The sequence below is a fragment of the Dromiciops gliroides genome, chromosome 6 (genome assembly GCF_019393635.1).
Source record: "Dromiciops gliroides isolate mDroGli1 chromosome 6, mDroGli1.pri, whole genome shotgun sequence".
In the NCBI taxonomy this organism is placed as follows: domain Eukaryota; kingdom Metazoa; phylum Chordata; class Mammalia; order Microbiotheria; family Microbiotheriidae; genus Dromiciops; species Dromiciops gliroides.
In genome coordinates this window covers 105,730,953-105,737,888 of record NC_057866.1, presented here as the reverse complement: position 1 = coordinate 105,737,888, position 6,936 = coordinate 105,730,953, and positions in this window count along the sequence as shown.

Sequence of the window (6,936 nt, the reverse complement as noted above, 5' to 3'; positions counted from 1 at the left end):
TTCTTGTTGCCATGGAGAATGCAACAAAAGAAATTTTACTAATTCCCTTCTCACTCTCCCCAAAAACACCTGAAATCTTTCCTTCATAGCAACGTCCTCTTTTCTTTTGGTTACTTTTGTAGAAAGAATGTTAAGCTTAACATCATCCAGCTCTTCCACTTATGGAGCCCTTCAGTGATCACTAGATAAGGATCTCATCCTTAAAACACACACAGGATAATTGAAGTATATAGAGAATTTCAAAATTGTGGAATTCTCAGCATGCCCTGCTCCACTGTCTGCCATTCTGCCATCATCACTGCAGAAACCTACACAAAATGAAGGGACATTTTGACTTTTTCCTTGTTTTCTGGCCTGGCATGGCCAAAGAATGTACACCAAGTGGTCATTTTACTGGCAATGAGCCTCTCCTTACTTAGCTAGATGGTTCTTCAGAAAGCAGCCTTGATCCATTGCCAGAATGATAATTGATGCTTCTATTGCATAGTAGCACTTACCAGAGCTTTGGGTCCTCAGGCATAGCCTTTGAGAGCCCAGTCTCATCTCTGTGCCATGATGAGGTATTGAATCAAGATTTTGTGTAGGTCACTGCGCTTCTCTTAAGGCAGCTTAAGAGAGTAAGAGCTGTCTTGGTTGACATTTCACTCTGTTTATTCAGCCTGAGCTTCAAGTCTACTGAAACCAACACCCAGACCTTTTGAAAACTTACAAATCCCAATCTATGCCTCCCTTATTTTGTACTTGTGAAACTGCTTTATTAAAAAAGGGCATAAGACTTCACTTTTAGCCCTCTTAAATGTCATCATATTAGGTTATTTCTTTGTCAGGGGTCTGTCAAGATCTTTTTATATCCAAATCTGTCAATGAGTGTTTTAGCTACTCCTTCCCCTTTCTCAGTAGCAAATATACAAAGTTATGCTTTAAATAACTTTATCAGTCATTGAAAAACCATGATAAGTTATAAGGCCTAGTTCAAATGCAAACTCCACTGCAGCCTAACAAGTTATAAACTGAATTGTTTTTTTGTTTTGTTTTGTTTTGTTTTGTTTTGTTTTCGACTGAATTGTTAATGCTTACTCTTGGAGTCCACTCATCTAGATAATTTCCACTTTAATTAAATGTACTAATGGCAGACATATACCTTTCTAGCTCATTTACAAGAATAATGTAAAACTTTTTGTCAGATGTTTTGCTAAAATCTTCAGTATCATCCAAACCTGCCAGTGAGCAAAGAAAAAAGGAGTTAATCAGATATGAGTAGACCTTTATGAAGACATGCTGTCTTTTTCTGAGCATTGCTTCCTTTTTGCAGTGATCATGAACCACCCTTTTAATAATATATTCCAGAAATTTTTCAGGGATTGAAGTCAAGCCCACTGCCCTATATGGTCTACAGAGCCTGCTCTCTTCCGTTTGGTGAAAATATGGAAAGTATTTCTTTTACTCCAAAACTATTCTATCTTGCCTAAACCTTACTTTCAACACTATCATAATCCCTTTAATCCCCCCATATTTAGTTCATCAGAGACACATTATCTAAAACTCTTCAAGAGACCCTTGGTATTCTCTTAGAATCTTTTATATACCTTGGGTTTGTCAGTCAAAAGTTAGTTGTTCTCAGCAACAAAAATTATAAAAGATTATTGGAATATAATTGTCAGTGTGTAATTTAAGATTCTAAATGTGGATTCTAATCTGTTCCCCCAGTTTTGGGGGAAACTGACTAAAATCACTGATAAAACGAGTTTAGGTTTTTAAGGATTTATTGGAAAATAGAAAGAAAAAGATTGAGAACAGAATTCCAACAGCCTGGCATTCCTATCTTTCCTCAAATTTCCTGTGAAGTCCTCTGCCACCACCACCACCATCAAGTCAGGAACCCAAAAGCGCAAGAGCTCTCCGCAGGCTCCCTTTCCTCCTTCCTGTCTCCTCCCAGAAAATAGGAGGCTCCTCAAGTTGATTGGCTGGTAGCCTTGATAGACAGCACCCATGAGCAAACGTCATTTCCTGACGCCAAGGAAAAGCCACAATGCCTCTGAGGCATTTTCCTCATGGCGGAGCTTTCCCACAGCAAGTCTCCAGTAGGTGGCATCATTCCAATCATTACATCAGGCATACAGTCAATAACTCACACACCAAATAATTTAGATAAAAGTAGGATTCCATTTATTGCAATAGAGCAGCTGGCCAGGAGGAGATATCCTATATCTCAACCTCCCTGAAGCTAAGAAACTACCAACTTTTTATAGCACATAGAATCATGAAAAGGATCGTCCCTACTTCCTGGGGATCTTCTCACCTCAGTGGAATATTTTGTTTTGTGAATATCACAATGCCCCACATGCTCTGTCCTTGGGCTGGGCCATATCTTGGAGCAGGTATCAAGATGCTCAAGAGGTTCTAATTATATCCTCATGTCCCCAGAGGTTTACATAATTCATCTCTTCCTTACTAGGGGAGAGGGCCGTTTCATGTTACTGAACTGAAAACAAAAACAATCAGGCCAGTCAGGCCAGCAGAGGTCTTTCTCAATGCCATTCTAATATTCTGAGCTTGTCCTCCACCTCATTACCACACCCGTATCTTCCCATGCTAATCAAAAAGAAGTATGGTTTTTACGCACACACACACACACACACACACACAAATGACCAATTTGCTGTATTACTTCATATCTCCCTAAAGACCTTGCAGGCCAGGGCATCAGGTAATAGGCCCTCAATTCTAGCTCATTTAACACTATTTCCCTTCACTCACTCTAACTTTGGGGGAGAATAAAATGAGAAAAAAGGAATTAAGATATCTAAACATAAGAAATGAAAACTACAACCTATCAGCATTAGAGAGGAACAGAACAGGCATTGTGTAGAGAAATGCAATGAAGGAAGGTGGAATGGGCATGGAATCTTAACTGGAAAATCCAGTCCCGATCCTATTTTCTTTTCTAGATGACATTATTTCAAGATTCCAGAAGATCTGTGATGGTAGACTTTGTAACTAGTCCTCTTGGGTGACCACTGGAAATGTACCTAGCATCACTGAGACATCAGGCAGAGGGTCACGCAGAGAGCAGTTATGAATGATTGAAAAAAAATGGAGTCAGTATCTCTAAGAGGCCAAGAATATGGTCATTCAGATGTCCAACCCCAGGTCCCTCAGGAGCCAGATACAAGGACATAAAGACACAGGATATTGGGCTTCAACATGAATGCAAAGAGATTCAGAAAATTTTATGTTCAGCACTGATGTTTATTAAATGACTAAGATATTAGCAGCTACAATTTTGCACACCTGCAACAGGGAGATAGAAAGAAGAAAGGATACTACAGAAAAAGCTCACATGGAAAAGGACACGAGGAAAAATCACTTATAATTTGGGGTTCCAGGTGCTTCTGGGCTACGTCTCCAGGACGAAGATGATTTTATCCATGTCCCAACAGCTGTTCTCTGGAGTTACAGTCTTTTTTTTTTTTGCGGGGCAATGGGGGTTAAGTGACTTGCCCACGGTCACACAGCTAGTAAGTGTCAAGTGTCTGAGGCTGGATTTGAACTCAGGTACTCCTGAATCCAGGGCCGGTGCTTTATCCACTGCGCCATCTAGCTGCCCCCTTGGAGTTACAGTCTTCGTGGGCATTGCTGTCATCTGTGGTAGGCAACCTTATCATCCCTGGAAGAGAAGAAGACATTTATTAGAGAAATCAAAAGAATAAAGTGAGACTTTATTCAGGATGGAAGAAACATGTGCATTTTAGTAGGGAGAAGGAAATGAGCAAATAGAGATTAAAAATAAGTGAAAAGTGAGGGGGGGACAATCTGTTCAAGGAGACAGGATGGGATGTGAATAAAAAGAGGAGCATGCCTTGCCAAGGAATAAGGCCCTTCATCATGTGAGACAGGGCTGAAGGAGAAAAGAGTGGCAGAAGGCATTTTAATTGATAGAGGACAATGAATAGGAGAGAAGAGTAGATTCATGGTGAATGGCTTCAATTTTCTCCATATAATATGAGGCTGGTATGAGAGAAGAGAGGGAAAGGGAGCCATGGAAGGTGTGAAGATGGTTGAAAAGGTTTGGAAAAGCCACTGTGGAGATTTGAATATAGAGTTGATAAGGAAGGTATGGTAGGATGGACTAGCAGCAGTGAGGGCCCAATTCAAGTTCTGTAACATAAACTGGTAGTGGCATATAGTGGTAGCATGATTTTTTCCACCTTTCTTCAACAACATGTGTGTAGAAACAAAAGCAACAAATGGGTGGAGTGATGTATGGCTGAGGCTTAGGTGGACACAGTCTGTAACATGTTCTAAGGATTCAAGTGCTCAGGATTCATGAGAGGAGGACAGTATAATGTTGAATTGGCTCACCAAGGAGTCAGAATGGGGAGAAGAGGAGAGAGTGGCTAGTGTGGGCAAGATAGATTGGGAAAGAATGGGCTGTGTTAAGGCAATGGGGAGGAGAGAGAGTAGGGTTATGTAAGTAAAGGCAGAGGGAAAGGCAAAAAGACAACAGATTATGGTCATATAAGGGGAATTCAGAATTCCTTAACATGAAGGTGGTACATTTGTGAGTGATGGTAACATCCAGGGTATGATCATCTTTGTGGCTCAGGTGGGGTAAAGTAGTACCTCATGGAAAGTGAGTAGTTAGAGTGGTTAGAGTAAATACTGATGGAGAATCAAGATGTATGTTGAAGTCCCCTAGTAGGAGGGCAGGAAGTGGACAGGAAAAATAATTGTTAGCCAAGGATTCAACTCACTGAATAAGAAAGGAGAGTGACTTAAGGGTCGGTAGACAAAAATACCAGGATTTTGATTGGGTGATGGATTTGAATAGTGTGAAGCTCAAAGGAAGAAAGGTTACTAAGTAAAGAAGGAAGAAAGAGAACTTGGAAGTGGCAGTGAGAGTGAAGAGTATTCTAACTATCCTGCCTCAGCCAGTGAATTGAAGAGAATGAGAGAAGATGTAAGCAGTACTTAAATGGGTGGCCAGGGAGTCTGGGTCATCAGGGAAAAGCAGGTTTCAGTAAGAGCTAATAAATTGAAGAGTGGGACAGGAATCAATTTAAGATGAAGGGCAGTTTGTTGCCTATAGGACAGGCCTTCCTAATGTCACAGTGGATGGGCTAGATTCAGATGAATGTATCAAACCATATAAGCTCCAAATGTATGCTACCAAGATACAAAAAGTTCACATAGTGAATAAATTAAACGAGCAGGCCATCCATTTCCCATGAATTAATAGGGGATGATTTCTTTAGCTAGTAGTGAAGATCACAGGAAAACAGACTATTTTGATTACAGAAAATTGAAAAGCTATAGCACAACCAATATCTATACAAGTAAAATTAGTTGAGAAACATTTAACTGGGTGGAAAATCTTTGCAATAAACTTTTCTGTTAAAGATCAGCTAAACAACCTATATCTAGAAATGATTCAAATAAATATAAACTAGGGACTTCTTCATAGATGAATTGTCAAAGGATATGAAAAGGAAGTTCTCAAAGGAAGAAAGGCAAGCTAAAACTCTCATATGAAAAAATGTTCCAAATCAAGGGTGATAAAAAAAAAATGTACACTAAAATGATTCTGAAGTTGCATCTCACCTTTATCAGACTGGAAAATATAGCAAAAAAGGGAAAGTAACAATTTCTGAGGAGGTACAATGAGAAGAAAGACACACTAGTGCACTGTTGCTTGCGCATTATGAATTTGTATCATCATTCTGGAAAGCAGCTTAGAACTATGCCCCAAAATTCACTAAACTGTATATAACATTTGACCGAGAAACACCACTACTAAGAAAATATCACAAAGTGATAATTGTTTTAAAATAACAAAAAAAGAAGGAAATGACTGATATGTACAAAAGTATCTGTGGAAGAACTTTTTCTTGTAGAAAATATTTGTAAACTAAGGGGATGCTCATTAATTAGACAACAGCTAAACAAATTATGATATATGAAGGTAATGAAATATTACTGTTTTGTAAGAATGATGAAAAGGAAAGATTCAGAGATACATTGAAAGACATGAACATCATGATGCTCACTGAGTTAGCAGAAATAGGAAGACTACTTATAAAATGGCTGCAACATTGCAAAGAAAAATAATTTGGTGAGACCTAAAACCTTGGATCAATACAGTGACCTTCTACAACTCCATAAGATAGTTGATGGAGTATGCTTTTTAAATCTTGATTGACTCATATTGGACTAATGGTACAGAATTAAATATACAATCTCAATGTGGCCAATTTGTGGGTATGTGTGACTGATGAAACTAGACAAATTTGATTTAAAGGAGGGATCCTTTTTTAAATTTAGATGGGGAGAATTGAGAAGAAAATTACTAACGATAGGAAGGAAATGGGAGGTGAAGGACAAAGAAAATTGAAAGGTAAAGGGAAAGGAAAAGAAAGGAAATGAAAGAAAGGGAAAGTAAAAGAAGTCCAAAGAGTACAAGGGAAGGCAAAGGAAAAGAAGGGAAGAGAAATGGAAGGGAAATCAAGGGAAGGGAAGAACATCAGTGAAGGAGTTTTCAACACTAGTCACTTATAATTGCTACAACTTTGGAACTATCATTAAATTTATTGAATATTTTTTTATTTTATGTAATAGTTCTAAGTATAATTCTTTTCCTCTTATTCTTTCTGTATGAAAGTGTTTGTGTTTGTTGGTGTCTGTTAAGTTCATAAATACAAAAAAAATTAAGCAATCTTCTGTCCAACCTCCCATCATTTAGAAAATAGATACAATGATTGTACCCAAAGACATCAAGTCCTTATGATGTCTTTGCTAAACTCAAAGAGAGAGGGCACTGCCCAGGACACTAAAATAGACATTTTGGCAAATAAGGAGGACAGAGTGTAATTGCATTGTCTACAATGAGATTATATGTTGGCTTTTATCTGATCATCTCCAGTTAACCCAGATCCACTC